We start from the raw sequence: 21006 nt of genomic DNA, 5'->3' as shown, positions 1-21006 counted from the left end.
AAATGATAAAATAATTTTGCTTTTTAGCTCACTTATTTGTGACCTATTCATTTGGCCTTTCAAATACATATCGTCTTTCTGAAAAAGATTTGTTACAGAAAAACGAAATTGTAAAAAATATTCTGTATTATATTTCTAAAAAATAAATCATCTCATATTTATCACATTTCTATAATGTAAAATAGTTATTGCACTTTAAATGTACAAGTTACTTTGATATTTTTTATCAGACAGGCTAAACAACTCTCAAGAAAAAAAAAAAGTATCATTAAAACAATTAATGCATCATAATGCTGTATAAACAACACATATCCCCAAGGATTATCATGTCCATTGACTTTGTGGTCAACCACTTCACCAAATGGGATTAAAATGGGAATTTAAAGCTTTAACTGTAGACAATGATTCTGGTAATCGTCTAGATAATAATAATGTCCGCATTTCAGCTTTGGAGTCTGAAAGTCTGAATTTTGTGGCATTACATTTTAAAAATAGTCAATAAACAAAGTAGTACACATTATGGTTTGCAGATTATAAAAAAAAGATGGGTTGATATATCATCATGAAACAGTAAGAGACGTAAACAAGGGAAGGGTTGAAATAAACCTGTGTCCTTTTTTAACCTTATAATTGAGGATGTACGGGTACATGGCAAGAGTCAGTATTTATGAAATAAAACATTAGAACTAACAGCAAATTAAAAAAACCACAACTGTAAACTATTGTAAAAAATAGAAAATTAATAGGACAAATCCTATCATAGCAAACTTACGAAATTAGACTTATTTTCAAATCTCAAAAGATGTGAACTGGCTTTGCCTTGAAATTATATTAAGAAAAATATATTAATATTCTTTTCTCATTAATGCTATTTGGGAAAGAATTCAGCTTTTTAAATTTTTTAGGTCGTTTCATTTCTGTGCTTGTCCTACGCCCACCTGTGTTGCGCACACACCCCTTATTGATATTTACTTAATCAGTATTTAAATAGTTAACAAACAACAGGATGGTTGCATCAGGATGTCTAATTTGTTGGTGATCACTATAGAGAACAATTGTGTGACTTGCCTCTTTATAAATATAGCCTAAAGAATCACAAAACATAGGGGTGCAATTAGAAATATAGTATACTGTATATAAGTTTTTGGTGCTTTATATGTATTGTGTGTGCTTTATATGTACTTGTGTGTACTGTGAATCATAGGTGCAGATTCTGTGGGTGCTCAAGGGCCCGAGCACCCACAGGAATTAATGAGCACCCATGTGCCCGAAACTCCAGAGTCCCAATGCCAGGCCACTGTATTTGCTTGTTGAGCCTTTCAACAGGCTTGAGCACCCACCAGCAAAAACATAAATCGGCACCTCTGCTGTGAATCACTCCAATTATGCATATGCAAAAAAGGGATGGGCATAGAGCATCTACAATAAGGGCATGTTCATGTAACTACGACACATTGGGTGCAATGCTGGAAATACTGTAGTTTTAATCCCACCGGCTCATAGTGCTTATTTTATTATTATATATATCATACACATTGCCTCCATTTTTTCCTGTTAATTAATTGACATTTTCATTTGAACAACTTTAGGAATAGGTTAATTTAATTTGTTTATATACATTTTATATTTAAGGAGTATTTATTAATAACTCTGCAGAGGAAGGAGTCAGAAGAGGTGGGTGAGGTAAAGGCACAGAGAGAGAGAAAGAGAGAGAGAGAGAGAGAGAGAGAGAGAGAGAGAGAGAGAGAGAGAGAGAGAAAGGCAACATAGTAACATAGTAGTCGAGGCTGGAAAAAAAACATACATCCATCAAGTTCAACCTGTTTTGAAGATCTAACTAAGGTGTACGGCCTAGCTGTGAACCTCCCTCCAATTAATGAAAGTTTTTTTAACTCCTATGTCCCCCTTTTCCTTCACTGCCACAAAATGTACATGTTAAGATAATTCATCCTTTCTGTGTAAGTTTTGTGATGTGAGCCATGCACCATTTTAGTTGCCTTTTTAGTATGTTTTCTAATGTATTCATATCCTTAGTTATGGTCCTGTTTTTCCAGAACTGAACACAGTACTCTAGATGAGGTCATACCAGTGACCTATACAGTGGCATTATTACTTATTTCTGCTGCTGAATCCTTTCCCTATGCAACCAAACATCTGATTTGCCTTTCTTATTGCTAAATTACATTGCTTCCCTGCCTTTAAGTCTTTCCTCCCCAGTTGTTTCCATTATAGTACCCTTGATATTGTACTTAGCCTTTGAGTTTTTGATACCCAAGTGCATGATTTTACATTTTTTGGCATTAAACTGTAGTTGCCACTTTCTTGACCAATCCTCAAGTCAACTTGGCTCATCATAAACAAAAGAAAGTGCGCAAGTCCTTAAAAGTCCAATACAGGAACTTAAAGTCCCAAAGTCTTTGTAATCAGCACTGAATTCTGTTAATTAAGACCAGCAGCTCCCTCTTAATACACCTGGATTCACAGGAAAACGTTCTCTAGAAAAAGAAACAGGGGCGCTCCATATTGCATTAACAACAGTAAAACATATTTTATTCAAGGATAATTTCACAACAGTAAAAGAAATGGGTCACGTACCCTTAAAAGCGGTTAACACAACCGCAGTGGATATCAGCATAAGTCACTCTAGACCTCATCGGTACACGGAGCAGTGATCACTCCTTCAGTAAGGTCAACGCTAGGCCACACTACTGTATATATATATATATATATATATATATATATATATATATATATAGATATATAGAAAGTCAGGAACGTGCAGCACTCCAAATGATATGTTCAGTTCTAATCCACTTTTATTAGCACATTTCGAAATCGAACAGATATTGTCATCAGGTTAAAATATAATTTACACAGCTTACCTTAAATACCCAGTGAGCAACCAGCATGGGGGCGTGTGTGTGCCATTCACACACTCCCCACACAGTCCAGTGCAAAATCAGTGACATCAATAATCACCATAACAACTTATAAACATCAACAATTTAAAATACAACAAGTGCTATGAAAAAGAATCGTATAATGCAAGTACATTAATTACTGACATTAATTCATAAATGAGTACTACGATACATCATTAGACAAAGTATACTCAACAATACTATGTATCCAAATTCATCCCCACATTAGGTTAAAGGTACTGCAATACCATCTAGAGGTTGTGACAGTAACCTAGGTCACTGTCACTTTAAGAGGCGCTATCTTACTCAGTCAAATTAAATTCACACTGTTTTTTAAAGAATAGTACAAGTTTATTAAAATATATACTAGCTAGCTCATACAATTTAATACAATATATCAAAGTGCACTATGATTAAGACAATACAAGACAAAACAAACACAAAACATATACTGCTAAAAAAGCATAAGTGCAAATGGTGATATGGCAATTTGGCTTTATCTGTAGAGAGGAATGAATTGTTCCTTTCAGGGGCAAATGACACTATTTGATTTGATAGTTACCAGTCCCGCATAATTTGTAATCCAAATGGGCTGTAGATACTGTGTCCAGTTCTCCACTAATTACCAGAGTTCCTCCGGATAACCACGATTAGAGCAGATGATATTGCTGTGGGATGGACTAAATTGTATGAGCTAACTAGTATATGTTTTAATAAACTTTTATTATTCTTTAAAAAACAGTGTGAATTTAATTTGACTGAGTAAGATAGCGCCTCTTAAAGTGACAGTGACCTAGGTTACTGTCACAACCTCTAGATTCTATATACAAAAGGGTACACACCCTGTATAGGAGGCTGCAAATCATACTCAGCTAAATAAGAATTTTTATTACATTACCAATATTACTATCGGGTTGATCACAACTAGCGCTTCTATTTCTGGTGACCTTAGGGCCACTAACCCCATTTTTACCGCAATACCAGACTGCTCATTAAGCCATGGGGCGCTACTGTGCCCAGTAATTTTCTATTGCCGCCTCTTAATGAGACCGGGACACGATCGATCATTCGGTATCTGATAGAAGACATTTGATCAAATATGACCGGTAGGTTCAAGAGAGAACCAAAGAAGAAAGAAAACTCTATTTGGGGGCACTCTTATGTTCGAGAGGATAATACGTACTGTGACTATTTGTAAAATATAGCTTTTATTAATTATTCAAATAAAATTAGCGAGCACCTATTATATTCTATGTGTTACACATCGCGGAAATATATCTATAAATTCAACAATCCACAGCTATGTTTTTCTATCAATAAATCTGAAAGGGTAAGAATTTGTGAAAAAAAGTGACCATCATACCTCCAGCCACCTATTATCCAAACTTTTGGAATAGTTGTGTGGTTAAATCATAGGTCATTTCCACACTTTATCCTCTCTGTGCATATAATTGTTCTTACATATTGGTATTAAGAAATCATAAGAAATAAAGGGTCAGCCCTGTGTAGGGCTATATCACTTCTGCTGTTCACCCTTCATGCCCTCAGGCAGAGGAAGGGAAATGAGAGAGTAAGGAGCCCCAGGGTTCTTACTGAGGGATAGGGCAGGTAGCTGACAGTAGTGCTGATATAGTTTTTCGGGTGACCCTGTTGCCATATAGGCATTGCAGGAAACTTCTCCGGAGCACAGTCAGCCTTTTTGTCTGCTACGAAAATATTTCACACAATTGGGATAATAACAAATCACTGATACACCAGATATCACTAAAGATGATAAGTGGTCATCCCTGATAGAAATACCCCACTTCTGCTTTTCAACCTCATATTTAAAATAGCGGAGGGAGAATGAGAGAGTGGGAATCTCCCGGGTTGTGACCGAGGATAGTTTATACAGCTGATTACAGTGCTGACAATTAGAGCACAGGTGATCCTGGTACTATATGTGCATTGCAGGATACATCCTTGGTTCATTGGCAGCTCTCATATCAGCTGTGAGAGTGGTAGATATAGTTAGAAAATGTAGACAAAATTACTGCTGGTCATAATACAGTTGTGTCAATTTGCATAACATCAATCTATTGCCTATAGCTGTATCTATTCATGCATCACCAGTCAATTGCCTACAATCTTCTGATAGTTAATCACTGCCCTCACATGTATAGTAACTTTCATTCACAGATTGTATCAATGTGTAATGTAGTTGATACAATCTGTGAATGAAAGTTACTCACCACGCTTTGGGTGCAAGCGTGGCGGAAAAATGTTGATGCATACAAAATCACATGAAAGATGTAAGCGTACAAAAATAAAAATATCATAACAAGAAGAATTTGAAATTCATGTGAATTATTATTATGTCCAATACAAATTGGGAGAATCTTGTCAATTTGAGAAACCATTATGTTACATACAGTAGCATATGATAACCTCAATGCAATATAAAACTATCAAAGACAGTTGTAAAACATACCTACAGTATAGTAAACATGGGTGCAGGGGGGGGGGGGGGGTTAGAAGGGAAGGACTTGATGATTCTACTTTTCCTAAATGTCAACAACCCTGGAACGATATTTATAATTTTGTCCCTTTTCCTTAGACGATGCTGGCTGGACGTGTGGCCTTTTTCTAAAACCCACTGAACCCAATGATTTCCAGAATCATTATTTGACCTATTACATCCAGGTAATAGGTGACATGCTAATAAATTGCTAATAAATTTAGCTGTTTAGAAAATCTGCATCTCTGGATCCAGAGTTCCATCCCTAGAAAAGGAGAAACTCTTCTTTATTTTTCACATGAGTTGGTTGAAAGCATCTCTCCAGAAAGGTCTGTAGCGAACAATTTTTTGCCAAATGGAAGAGTTTTGGTGAGGTTCCTTTTACACATTCACCAAATAGGTTATTTTTTGTTGTTTCGACAGTACTCTGTGGTATGAGACATGCCCTTCTATGGGATCCTCCAATCTTCGTTTAAGGGTCGATTCCAGGTTCTCTCCATCTAATGTTTCTTTCTGTACATTGAATTTGTCATTGTTTTTAATTTTTCTTTACTATTGGACTACTTTGTATTTCTTGGTATATTATTTTGTTCGCATATGAATCCATCTATTTTTTTTTAATGTGTCGATAAAGGAAATACTGTTAAAATAAAACAGGACAGCTTCACAAACCATACTTACTGGTCTGGTTCGCTGATCTACTATATTGCTCCCTCATCCATGCACCTTGAATGGCAGCGCTTATCGCATCTTCTTGGGTCCAGCTCTGCCACCCAGTTTCATAAACCACAAAATAACTCAGATTAATATTGTTCTATTGATTTTTGGAGATTGGGTACTACCCTTCTCAACAGACGAGTTCATCGGTAAATATCTACATAATAAACCCAAGTGGCGAGTACGGTAGATCTGTGAAAAGTGGCTCCAAAACTTACCTCTTCTACCCAAAGAACATATTTTGGTGGGTCTGTAATTTATGGATTTGAAACACAGGAACTGTATCTAACTTGCGTCAGGCCAGTTGTATTTACGACTGCATTCTGAAAAGTTACAGTACTTCTTAGTGTATATTAGCTTTACTTTAAACCAACTGAAATGTACGTGCTTGCAAACCCTGAGAGGAAAAAATAAACGATTGGTTTTGCCAGTGATTATAAACACTGACCCTAGTAACCCATAGCTAACGCTGCTCAGATTCCCCAGGTGAGGGAGGTCCGTACAGCTAAAATTACACAGAAGCTTTAAAAATTCACAGCCTTTTCTCACAGTGCTTCCAACTTCATAAGGTCAAAAGTTTGTAGTTGTGTTCAACATCAATAGACGGTGATTTACGTTCATTTTCATGAGTCAACATTTTATTTGCCTTGAACATAAATTGCTCATTTAAGCAATAACTGCTCTGCAGCTTCATACACCTACTGGAACATTTTGTTTGCCAGGGTTTTTTTTTTGAACATGTAGTTTGCGTTCTGTAATTACTATTGATTTTAGAAATGATAGTGTAAATTCTATTTATCTAGCCATGGACTCTATAGAGATTCAGGGTCCAAATTCATCACCTTAAATGAAGCTGTATTTCATGTAAAGTGCATGAGGCATTAGTATAAGTGATTTCATGGCTTAATAGACATTATCTACTCATTTAATGTGATGGATAGCTAACCTAATTATTCTATCCTTGCTCTTAGCATCGAAAGGCATGTGACTGTGTAATCGGATGTTAGTAGTAACCAATAACTGCAGTTACATGATGTAAGAAACAGCATACACACATAATTATTAGACAGTAGTTTAATTTACATAGACACTTCGGACACCAATGTGCAATACAAAGTATAGAAACGTGGTATGCTTCAATCTACAAAACCTACTTTTGCCTAAGTGTGCAGGAACTGCGGAAGCTCTGAGGGTGCACTAGGCTGCACACCAACCTCTCCGCAGAGGCAAGGTTATGCCTCAGTCTCTGTTTTGCTGCTTACATCAGCAGGTGGAAGAAGGGGGTGGGGACACCAAGATAGGGCTGGTCCTGATGGTACTGGCCTCTGGCTTGTGTGGGTACCATGGAGCCAGGGGAACATACAGTATCCTCCCTTCCACTACCCTATATTTAAGGGATGGAATCAACTACATGGAAAATGGTGGTAGGGTCAGTCTTTAACGCTTGGGCTATTCAACTACAGCCCATTTTTTTTCGCAAAGTAAATTACCTACTATCATGGGTTAACCTACAGAATCCGGGATAAGTTCCCAGCGTGATGGGTTAACTCTAGAGATGGGCAAGGACTCCAGTTGGTTTGGTTTTGATTCTAATTCATGACCGTGTTTTGTCGCAAACACCCTCAGCTGATTTGGTTCGGATTCAGATTTCGATTCGGTTTAAAATAAATCAGTCAATACGCATTGGCGTTGAGATGGTAACACTCAAAACAACTCTATATAAGTCCAAGTAGTAATGAGGACCCCTAAAACATGATAAAATTTAAAGAAAAAACAATAATCTTATATGGTCTTGTCCCTCCTCGATCATGATTGGCTTACCCATATGTCAATCTTGTGATGACTGGCAGTTTTGCCTCTCAAGCCTGAAGTGTGTAACATCTAAATCTGTACTATGTATATATACCGGAGCCATCTTTTATCAGGAAAAGTTGCTCAAACTAAAGATCCTGGACCTCATGATAATTAAATAAAAGCATAGATAAAGTATATCAAACAAAGAAATATGAAATATAAAGAAACTTGATAAAATCTATTAACAAACCTAGTTTGAAAAAAAATAAACCTTAATGGACCCATTGTGATATCTTTGTGTGTATAGCTGGTCTCCCATTCAGTCACTGGCCAGGCTCTCCCCTACTTAGCTACCAAGGTGGAGCAAGGGAATATTAAATATGCATAAGCATAACACAGTGCTCAAAGGTTACAAGACAAATTGGGCAAATGATAGATGAAGTCAATAAAACACAAATAAATATTAAATTAAATTAAACTTAATAAAAACTTAGTAGAAAAAATAGTAAAACATTTAGTGAAAAAATAATGAAGCATTTTGTGCTAGCAGGTCTCCCTCCCAGTCACTAACTACCGTGTTTCCCCAATAATAAGAACCTGTCTTATTTTATTTTTTTTGGTCCAAAAAAACACAGTAGGACTTATTTTCGGGGTAGGTCTTATTTTAATTTTAATTAACATTGATAGCAGTTTCAATAAACAGGAAAGTGTGAACAAAATTTCTACTCTCATTCAAAAATGGTCATGTCATCTTCTTCAGCAACTCTTTTTCTGTACTCTCCTCCGTGGTGCTGCTGTAAATGATGTTGACACGCACACCAGCATCATTTACAGAAAATGAGGGGAGGGTGAGCACTCACTGTGAGAGAGTGAGATGCTGCAGTTGTGATTGGATGTCGTTGTTAAATCTTTAACAGCAGCATCCATTAAATGCAAGGGGGCAGAGCTGGGAGCATTGTATTGTAGCATTGTATTGTAGCGCAGGGACTGGGCAAAATGGGGATTTAGCTAGGTCTTATTTTTGGGGGAAACACGGTAGAAAAAGCCCTGCTTAGCTTCCACAGTGGAGTAACAGTGGAAGCAATGAGCCAAATTATCATACAGTAAATAAATATTATTAGTTATCTTCTCTAAAGTAGCTTAATACATGTTGGCCAACAATATACAGAAATTAGTATATCTACTACTAAAATCGATGTTGGGCTTCCAGAGTTAAAACACTCTAAATTGATTAAAATCAAGCTTAATTGATGTTGGACTTCCAAGGTTAAAATGAACATTTACTAACAGATGTTAGCAAATATGTGTTTTTGTCATGGAGGCCAAAAATTGATTAAGATTGTTTAGATTGATCTGAAATCATTCAAAATGTATTAAAATTAACCTTTCAGTAAATATGACATAGCAACCAACCAGAATCTACTTATTATTTAGCACCTTCTAAAAGATAATAGATAGAATATGATTTGTTGCCCATAGCAACATCCCATCTTCAATAGAACCCCTATTTTAGTAAATAATCCCCTAAACGTTAAACTGCAGTGGATCAAACACATTTGTCACTTATCTACTGATAATACATTTCACCATGAAGGGTACATTTTATAAAGCTTCTAATAATGTTTGAGAGAAGTTATTTTGCCCATTACAACCAATCAAATTCTCTTTATCATATTGCATCCTAACAAATGAAAGGCATAATCTGCATGGTTATTATAGGCAACATCCCCACTCTTCACTTTGAGGGTCAGATGTATCAAGCTTCAGAAAGTGATAAAATGGAGAGTGATAAACAGCCAGCCAATCTGCTCCTAACTGCCATTTTACAGACTGGGTTTGAAAAATGACAGGTAGAGGCTGATTGGATGGTTGTTTATCACTCTCCACTTTATCACTTTTTGAAGCTTGATACATCTGTCCCTCAGAAGCTTTAGTAGATTACTAATTTAAGGGGTGTACACATGGTGCGATTGCCTTGCTATTCATTCCCGATCGGGATCGACTCAGGATCAAATCACATGGCAAGCAAAAAGCATTCAATTTAGACTATTTAGTACAGTCTATTTTTGTAGGGGTCGCCCATCGAATCGGCATGGAATGCGGCTTCAAACCGTTCAATGTTTATTTGATTTCAATTCAATTTTGAATACACAGTCAAAATTTTATTGGAAACTAGTCAGAATTGCACTGTGTGTATGGGGCATTAATCCTTTGAGTGCCACCATCTTTGTGAGAGATGTTCAATCTATCCGCTAATAATGCCAGCGTCGCTCACAGTTGTTATATACATTCAAGTTAGAAATGTTATGTAAAACAAGATGATATTTCCTATATAAGTTAAACATTATAGGTCATTATGATGAATACAAAGGTTTGCCTTGCACTCAAAGGGTTAAGAAACTGTTTTGATAACTTTAAAACCTTTTTAAGAGCATACACACAGGGGGAATTCAGCCCCTTTTGTAAGCAATCTAACTAGATCACTCAGAAAAAAAACACGCTCCGTGTGTATGCCCTGCAGCGATGGCGATGCGCGGTCCAGCACATCGATATCATCCGCAGGAAAAGCCATTGCTTGCATTGGTTTTCCCTAGATCTTGGGCTGTGCCTATTCTAAAAATAGGCAAAGCCCCACTCAGCACGAATTTGTAGCACAAAGCATCGCAGATTGCTGATTGGGTGCACTGCGATGTGTGCTGAGCATTCATGCTGCAGCATCTCGCTCAGCCAAAAGCCGGGTCGCCCCATGTGTACGGGGTTTAAGTGTCCTTGAGGGTTGTTGGTCATTTTGGCTACATTGTACATTGCTCAGAGAGGAGAAATAAGAAAACCAATGCTATTTCCTAAGTCTTTTAAAACAATATTTAATACTATATAATTTGTATAAGTACTGCATAAATAATCACTGATATTGATGTTGGAAAGTGACCAGCCCCAAAACTTCTAATATAAGTTCAGGAGTGGATGAGTTAAATAAAAGAATGCTGACAGTCTGCAATGATTATTCCACAATCTAATTATTTCACATTGTAATGTTGTTCCAAAAGACAACAATAATAAATCACGGTAGAGATCCCTGCACTTGGACAGACACAAGAAGTGGTTAACTGTCTCTGATAACAATTTTTTTCACAATTCTAGTACTGCAAAAATGATAAACTAATCAACAATTTGAAATACAATTTACTCTACTGTATCTGTCCACATATTATCAGCATATATGAAATTTACAGCACTATCCAGATGTCTCAGCATATCCCGGTTCAATATTTAATTTAAAGATCACATGTCACTGCAATATTAGGTCTCACAAATTATTGTAAGCACAAAGTATGTTACAATAGTGCATTAATATCTCTTTGAAATTCATACAATATGTGAAATTGACAGCAACTAAAGCAAGTTTACTGAATACAATTAACTTGCATACTCTACAATCAGAAGTATACTGTAGCTGTGGATGGTAAATGTATATCAATACACAGTCAGTCATGTACCGGAAATTCTTCCAAGGATTCTTGAGTTTGTAATGTTGTATGAAAAGGGTTGTAGTGGGCTGGGCAGTGAGGAGTGACTGGTGGTAGGCGGTAGTGAGGAGTAAGTGGTGTTGGAGGGAAGGCAGGAGTATTTTTGTAGGGGCCGCGCAGTAGGAACAAGATACAGTTGAAAAATTGTGTCCATCTCATTCCGCTTTGAAGTAGTAGAAATTGTAGAGCAGGTAGGTGGTGGTGATAGTGTATAAAAGATACTGGGAAACAGTATCTTTTATACTACAGTATGAGAATTTTATGATACAATTTAATAAAACATGTTATTCATATTACTAATGACCAATTGATTCAATCACTTCTGAAAACAAATTCACTTTCAATAGAAAATCAAGCAAACATTTCCCTATTTAAAAAGGAATGGCGAGCAGAGACTATCTATTGCTGGAACACTCCTGTTTTATTTATTTATTATTTATTAACAGTTTCTTATATAGCGCATACATATTCTGCAGTGCCTTACAGAGTATATTTGAACTTACACATCAGTCCCTGCCCCAGTGGGGCTTACAATCTATATTCCCTACCACATGTACATGCACACACTGACATTCTAGGGTTAAGTTTGTTGGGAACCAATTAGTCTACCAGTATATTTTTGGATTGTGGGAGGAAAAGGTGTATCCAGAGTAAACCCACGCAAGTACGGGGAGAATATACAAACTCTGCACAGTTAGGGCCTTGGTGGGAATCGAACCCGTGACCTCAGTGCTGTGAGGCAGTAATGCTAACCGTTACACCATCCGTACAATTAGCCTACCAGTATATGTTTGGATTGTGGGAGGAAACCGGAGTAAACCCACGCAAGTACAGGGAGAATATACAAACTCTGCACAGTAAGGGCCATGGCCTCAGTGCTATGAAGCAGTAATGCTAACCATGACGCCATCCGTACTGCCCCATTTTGGTATGTGTCCATTATACTGAGGTCCCTGTGGATGGTAATAGCCCATAGCCCAAGAAGCTCTGAAATAGCCACGGTGATGTTGAGGGATCACATAGAGGTACCCCCTTAGGCTACTCAGTGCTCTTGTGGGTTGAAGACTTCGGCACATATTTAATATTATATATTATAATATACAGTATTTATCATATATGAGAGACACAGACTCCTCCTCCATAATAGCGGGATACAGGGTCGGCCACCATCATTCTACAAATCAATCCAGGGAGAGACTTCACCAATTCCACTGATGGACTGGACCAGCACAAATATTTAAATACCCACAAAGTTTTTAATAAGGTTCAACACCAACAATGATCCAAAACATGATACTTTTGGTTATAAAAGTCAGTAGCTGAAGACAGTCAAGTCTCTAAAGATGAGTACGTACTGGCCAATATATTGTCCGTTCAATGCACCATCGGACAGTGCTTACGAGCGATATATCTGTGAATGGTAACGTTCACAGATATATTGCATCATCTGTGCACACAGCCAATGCCTAATATATCTAAAGATGTATCGGGGCATCATGCTCTGTGTACAGGTGATCCACCGACCGGTCGTACAGCCGTGCCAGGAGCCGCTGGTTATTGACAGCTTAGTGGGTGGGAGCATGCAGATGTTTAGTCCTGTATACCATGTATACAATTGTAAAGCACATCAGAATCTGCTGCGCTATATAAGAAACTGTAAATAAATTTATTAAATTGTATTGTTCTAATTTGTGCTATATGTACCATTTGTGGAGCCTTTTAAATAAAATATAATTATAATTTAAATTTTACGTTCCTTTGGCCTTTCGACCTCATCAGGTCGCTTACATGTGTATCCTCATGTAAGCCTCCCCCAATCTTTTACTATGTTTGGGGATACAATTGTATTTAACAAAAAGCTCATGACTGTGTGATCTCCAAGGGCAACAGACATTGTCAGCTGTGCCTGATGATATAAGAACTTGTCTGAAATACTCAGAAAAAAAAGTCACAAGATAAAGCAAACATTTAGTAAAAGTTGCAGAACGGTGGGATGAACCTAACAATTAAAGTTACCTGAAGGTTATGTGATATTTGCAGAATCAGGCAAAGCTACTGTAATGCAGTTGAGAGAACCTAAGGAAGTAAATGCTGTTAGAAAAAAAACCTCTTTTTGCCTTTGTTGTGTCCCAGGGACTGAACCCAGTTTTGTGCTGTTTTCTCACAGCATGCACTGAGCTACTTCTGTTGTGCATTCTATTAACAAGGTAGCGTTTTGCTGATAATTTCACCTCTTATATTTTCTGGTGAGGATATTCAAAATGATTTCCAATTAGAAAAACATGAAAAGATGAAACAAGTTTTTAATTATTAATACCCATAAAAAAAGAAAAAGAAAAAAAGCAGGCTGGATATTAATCTAGACGTACAATGAACATATCCTTAATCATGAGAAAGAAAGTTTACAAAACGCCGGAACATTTGCATTAAAAGTTAATTTGCATGTGAGTCTGGAGTAAACAGATTAAAAATCAAACTTAAATTATTAATTTGCAGATTAGATGGGATGCCGTCTAATGAACTAGCATTTAAGTTTGGTACACTTCTACAAAGTAATGGGAAACTGTCAGACTAAAATGATCTATCTATCTATCTATCTATCTATCTATCTATCTATCTATATTAATGAATTAATGAACACAAGCATATCATTACTTTTAAGTGTTATCATTAATATTATAATTATAAAGTTGTTGTATTAGTAGTCCACCCACTTTATATAATCACACCTAATCATGCAAGGGGATTTACACGATTCCCTTTATTAGGATTATTTGACCCAAATCAATCTCATTGTTGCAGATACAGTACGTAACGTTTAATGCTGCTCTCTTTCAGGCAGGACCCTTAAACGCTGTGGGGCATACAACGGATAAACATATTGACATTGCAATTCATTTCATTATTAACTAACTGAATGGTTCCACTTGCAATCTTTTAATAGATCATCTCCATCTCCCCCATAGGCTTCACTGACACTATAATAAACCACCTTTACATAATAAACCACATAACTTTGCGTATGTGTAAATATATGTGTGTGTGTGTGTGTGTGTGTATATATATATATATATATATATATATATATATATATATATATACACACACACATATATATATATATATATATATATATATATATATATATTTTTTTTTTTTTTTTTCATTATTTATTTTACCAAGCAGCTTTAAAAATGAGACAGACGTGTGCTCTTGGGAATTACAGAAACATAAATAAAATATAAAAAAAAAAAAAAAAGTTTTTAGCTACTTACATTTAAACATGTAATCTTTTTTTTTTTTAATCCAGGCAATTGAAGAACACTTAGCTAACTTTTAACATTGTAATGATCTGTAGAACAGTTCCTAAGGGAGATACATTTAATGAGCAGACATAGAGGTCACTGGAATTGCTGTACAAGTCACTGACCTGCCAGGATGCTCCATGAAGGAAGCCTCTTATCCAGTCGTCTCCTATATCCTTGTCTTCCAGTGGAGATGCTTCATCCATAGCTGACATACTTCATATGGCCAGTGGATCTTATTCTATTACCGTCAGTTTTTTTTTTTTCCTTCTTCCTACTAAAAGCTGAATCAAGTGCAGTTCACAGGCAGCAGGCTGTTGTGGGGAGAATGTAGTGCTACGGGATGGGAATTGTGATACAAATGAACCCACATGTAAATAGAGATTGGGAGAGAAAAAAAAATGCTACACTGACATTCAGCGACTGGTCCAGCACAGAAAGAGAGTTCACAGTGGGCTCATCTGATTTTTCAGCTTCACGCATAAAACAGTAATTCATGTGCATCTAATGAACTCACTCCAGAACTGGTCTTATTATAGAGAAATTACGCTGAATATTAGGGGGGGGGGGATTCATACTCCTTTATTTGCTGTAGGTTACATTTAAGAACCAGCTGCACTTTAAAGATCACCTGCTTCAATGAGTAGAAACAGGAGAGAAGGTACAGACTTGTTAAAGTGTCACCTCACGCATGAAAACTATTTAGATGTGGAGCCCACTTCAATAGTATGCAAGAAAAAAATATATATACTGTACACATATTTATTTATTAACCGCTATGTATATACAGGTATGTCAGTTGCCTGTATATTATCACCTTCAGGCATGATGTAGTGCAATTATAGATCCCGTGGAAGGCGTCCTCCCGACCTGTTCATACCCCCACTATCCACGTTGTCGTGGAGTTGATTTTATAAAGTGTGGCGAGTGCAGCGAGCCACCGAGCCCGAAGTGTGGAGAGCGCAATGAGCCACAACTAGTGGACGTGGAAAACGAGCCCAAAACGTGGCAAGGGGACGCGGATTAGAGACACTCGTGCGTCCCAGGCAGATGAAGTGCCTCTCCGCCGGCGTCCGCTGGGGATCTGGAGGTTACCGACGCTGTATGAAAAGCTCACTAGGCTTGCCAGGGACTCCGTGGACTAAGCTGCAGCTCGCGGGGACAGTACAGTGACTACTATGCTGTCTACGCTGGGCTGCCACGCTGACTGCACTGGGCTGCCATTGGCCTACGCTGACAACGTAGCGTAACGTGGTGCCGTGAAACTACACAAGTACCGAATTACATTCCTGAAGAGCTTTTCCGTTAAAAAATGTATGCCCATCTACTGTGCAAAGAATGTGATTTAGGTCATGAAACCCATCACATAATCATAAATATATCATATACAGTAGTAAATCTCAGGGTGGCCAAGCCCAGGATCAGATTGTATTTGACCTTTTAGTACTGACTGATAACTTGTTAATGATTCTACCTGAATTTTTGTGTCTCTGACACCAGCCGTTTACACCAATTCTAAACCACATTGACTATGGTACAGTATGACGCCTATGATTCATGTTTTATCCATGTTTATATTCCCTGGCTGCCTTGTCAGTCTAGTCCCAGTGGTCACAGACTGTTAACTGACAATACTTTCCATCACTTTCACAAGGGGTATTCTGGTGAGTGCGAGGAATCACATTCACTGCAGAGTCTCAGATTTAGAAGCAAGCAGAACTTCCTTATGGGCATTAAGCTAAAGCCGGCTCACGTATTGCTGTACAGAGGCGAACAAGAACATTTGTAGCCAAAAATAAAGGCTGCTCATGTTTAATTTCCTGTCCTGCGCTGAACTCTGCTCCTAAACTTTTGGTCTGCATTGAAAAGGAAGTTGCTACAGTATCAGTCAATATACAAATGCAGACATAGGCAGGTATTCAATCTGGCCCAATGATCAGGGGTAATTGAATACCAGCACGAGTCTTACTACTCAGTAAACTGGCCATAAGTGTCGGGAAATTGCCCAGAGCCCAATATCGCAAGACATTTTGTAGATGTAATCTAATTTTAGACAAAATAGTAAACCAATCAAGAGCCAAAAGACTGGTAAATGAAAAAAGTGTCAATATAATTTGGGCACATATGGATCAAAACTCAACAGGCTAAAACAGATGTGCTGAAATTGTATTTTATATTATCTGTATTGAAGATAGAAAGTCAATAGGTGACAACAGATGTTTGATAGACAATAGGTCAATGGGGTCAAATAACAGTTAAATTGTCGAGGAGATCAAACCTTTATGCCCATTCATTAGGCCAATTTTGGGTCTGTCTACAGCCTGAGAACAGGCTAGGTAGTGCTTACACTTGTAAAAGGCTAATAAAGGGGTGTCAGAGTGTCACTAACTGGAGGTACAGGCGTGAGTATTGTGCCTACACTTGCAGTAAATGTTTGCGGTAGGGAGATTAGGTCTTATCACTCTGAGAGGGGGCACATTTCTGATTATTAGAAGCCTAGATAGGAAAGACTTTATGTTTTCTTGTTTGCACTGATGTTCTACCTGGGAAAACAGTCCTTACCTAAATACATAGATCCCTACCCTCCAGCATTCTGCAGGAGACACCCTGAAATAGCAGAAATCTCCCTCTCTCCCTCATTAGTCTAGCAATCTCCCTCATTTCACCTAGCCCACATTACACTGTTATATTTTTTATGGAAAAAAGGAATGAGAGACAGATACATTTATCAGCACCATTTCCCAGCACTTTACCAAGTATAGTAGCTCTTACTAACTGCTGTGGGGCTCATCTACATTTGGATATAAGTCATTTTAAAAGATTCGCCTCAGATGTAGCAGTACACACCCACGCTTCTAGGTGCCACATTCACAATCTGTTTTCACAATCTCTCCATATATGGAACTAGACACGCCCTTTGGGAGGAGCATGACACACCCCCTCAATGGGGCACTTTTCAAAATTATATTACCAACTATAATCTCCCTGAAATTAGTTTTCAAAAGTAGGCAAGTATGCCTAAATAGTGTTCACATTTAATGTTCATACCAAGTGGCATAGGGGCAGATGTATTAAGCCTGGTGAAGAGATAAAGTGGAGATAAAGTGGAGATAAAGTGGAAGGAGATAATGCACCAGCCAATCAACTACCAACTGTCCTATTTCAAACACAGCTGATTGGCTGGTGCGTTATCTCCTTCCACTTTATCTCCAGTTTATCTCTTCGCCAGGCTTAATACATCTGCCCCATTGTGGCATATGAAATGTTCACCTACATAGCTAGAAATGTGGAGTTCAAGATTAATAATGTTTGGACTAAATGTCTCACTTCTGACTTTACTACGGAGGCAGTTAATGCTTCAGCCTCTTTGACGTAAGTTGCACTCCCGGTTGTATTAGAATTGTATTATACCCCTTTCAGACATACGCGGAAATCCCGGGTTTTTCCACATGAACGCGCCCAGACACGGGACTAGCGTATGTCTGAAAGGGTATACCCGGGATTTCACTCCCGGATACTGAGCACCTGCAATTGACCAGGGTTTTTCCCGGTATTTAACTCCCGGGTATAATACCCGGCTTATGTCTGTCTGGGTTTACCGGGGTTTTTCAGTTTTAAACATGTGATGTTGCTTTTTTTTGCTGCTGGGGCGTGTCCCATTTTAATGATGAAACACTGAAATGCTTGAAAAGCCTGACTTATGTGTGAAAGGGGTATACCCGGGTTTTTCCCGGATTTGAGGTGTAGTGTGAAAGGGGGTCTGTTACTAAAATCCCGGGAGTGATCTGGGTGGAAAATCCCGGCTAAACCTGTCCAAAATCCCGGGTAGTATGTCTAAAAGGGGTATTACTGATGTGAACACTCCTGATAAGGTATTTTTCTGCTGTTGTGTGACCCTACCCTGTCTTTGACTACATTTGGGGTGATCATGTGGGACACATTGTAACTTTCATTTTCTGTTTATAAAAAAAAGAATTTTTTTAACAAAGAATGCGTCATTAAAAAACACACACACAACTAAATTCTACTCCACAAGTGCTGTGTCTTTTTTGTGTAGATGGGGGGGGGGGTTCCGTTTTACTACGGAGATGGCAACTTTTATCTGTTTTTGCAGCAGCTGAATTAAATAATGACTGCATCTGTACAGCACCTGTGAAAGACTTTGTCATATACAGTGTGTATTCAATTCCTTTCTTTATTTTCAAATCAATAAAGCTTCCACACACACACCTTCAATGGACACCGAGGACAGTGTACATCCCTTCTTTGGCAACTTTATACGTCGTTGTACTGGATCTATGTATTATTTATTATATATCTTACTTTTTATACTGACAGAGGCCGGCTGCAGCTTCTTGTAGGGAATATAAATAAAGGATGATGGTGACGATTGGATCCTCTAGTGTGATTTATTACTGTCTACAATCAAAGTTATAACAACATATTTAGAGCACAGCATGTGATACAACAAACAAAATAGAATGCACACCATTTGGAGGATAACTAAACATACGCTTGCTAAAAATCAATCAGCAAAGCTATGTTTCCTGGTTGCAAAACATAACGTATGAAGTCTATGCAAACAAAAAAGAGCAGTGTTTTTAACTTTCCTTCTCTGTGTCTCGTATCCAAGGCTGCCTTATATCATACTTGCCTACTTTTGAAAACTAGTTTCAGGGAGATTATAGTTGGTAATAGAATTTAGCAAAGTGCCCCATTGAGGGGGCGTGTCATTCTCCACTTAAAGGGCATGTCTAGTTCCATATATGGAGAGATTGTGAAAAGGGATTGTGAATGTGGCACGTAGAAGCGTGGGTGTGTACTGCTGTATCTGGGAGGAATATTTTAAAATGACATATAACCAAATGTAGATGAGCCCCAAAGCAGTTAGTAAGAGATATTATACTTGGTAAAGTGCTGGGAAATGGTGCTGATAAATGTATCTGTCTCTCATTCCTTTTTTCCCTAAAAATGTAACAGTGTAATGTGGGCTAGGTGACATAAGGGAGATTGCTAGACTAATGAGGGAGAGAGGGAGATTGCTGCTAAATCAGGGAGTCTCCTGCAAAATGCAGGAGGGTAGGCAACTATGCCTTATATCAGACCTCTAATACCTTTTTTGCCATGATAACCTGGGAGCGCCTCAGTGGAAAAGTGTTGACCTGGGTCCGGTAACCCAGGAATCCAACCCGGCTAGCTTTCAAAGTCGGTCCTGGGAAAGTGCTAAGTTGAGGAGCAGAGTAAATGGGATTGATGCAACCTGGCCCAAGTTCATCTTAATTGCCTGGAGGCAAGATAAATATTGGTGCCCTGCCCCCCCCCTCCCCCCACACACACACATCTTATATATGTATGTATATTATGTTTAAAACAAAATAAGTGTGACATCTGTGGTCCTGCTAGAGGGGGAGTCATCCTCGGAAGCAATATTGATGCCATTGAATTGACTGAATCAAACTGGCAGTAGAGCAGATGTGCCCCCTTAGCAGCAGGAGCCCGGGGGCAGATGACTCCGTTGCCTCCCAGAGTTGCGCCTCAGCTTATCAGTAATTCCTGCATCGGTGCCGTTTACACTGCACATGGCACTTGGAAATTACATCATCTCCTTGCACCAGAATGCAGCTTTCTTCGTGCTTGAAACAGTTCCTGGGTCTAAAACCCAGATAATCCATTTCCATACCTACTTCTGTACTGTCTACAGGAATTAAAAAAATGCCTTTTAAAAAAATAAGGAGCAACTATAAACAGGTTCAATAAACAAAACTGTTAAACGTTTCTCAGACTCTTCATTTCAATTCACCAATTTTCTCGATTTAAACGGCTCACCAAAAAGAGCAATTAACAGTTAAGCATTTTTTAATTGACTCGCCCACTTTTCAGTTTGATCTATATTTTGTGACTTCAGGTTTAACCGTACCACTTTCTACAGTGAACACAAGAATGTTTAGCTTCTGTACAGCTTAATTAGCACTTATACAGTACACACACTTGGGTCAATTGTTGTCAGAATCCAATTAACCTACCAGTATATTTTTAGATTGTGGCAACAAAAAAAATAACAGAGTACCCAGAAGACTCTGATGCAAACATGGGGATACTATACAAACGGCACAGCTATGGCTGTGGTGGAACTGATCCCATGGCCTCAGTGTTGTGAGGCAGTAACGCTAACAATTACACCTTCCAAATATTAAACATTTTGTGGGTTGAGCTAATTAATCCCACTTCAAATACCAATTTGAACA

General features: G+C 38.0%; 2 protein-coding genes across 4 annotated transcripts in view; one reads left to right on the top strand and one right to left on the bottom strand.

Moving 5' to 3' along the window:
* The window catches only part of PPARGC1A (PPARG coactivator 1 alpha), a 1315783-nt gene that overhangs the window by 522664 nt on the left and 772113 nt on the right, over nt 1-21006 (bottom strand). The window lies entirely within an intron of this gene.
* LOC146026017 (uncharacterized) overlaps nt 1-21006 on the top strand; it is a 196935-nt gene that overhangs the window by 162281 nt on the left and 13648 nt on the right. The window lies entirely within an intron of this gene.

This window comes from Crinia signifera, chromosome 1 (assembly GCF_055691185.1).
Source record: "Crinia signifera chromosome 1, ASM5569118v1, whole genome shotgun sequence".
In the NCBI taxonomy this organism is placed as follows: Eukaryota; Metazoa; Chordata; class Amphibia; order Anura; family Myobatrachidae; genus Crinia; species Crinia signifera.
The sequence above is the reverse complement of the archived record's forward strand: the minus strand, read 5'-3'. Positions and strand labels throughout refer to the sequence as shown.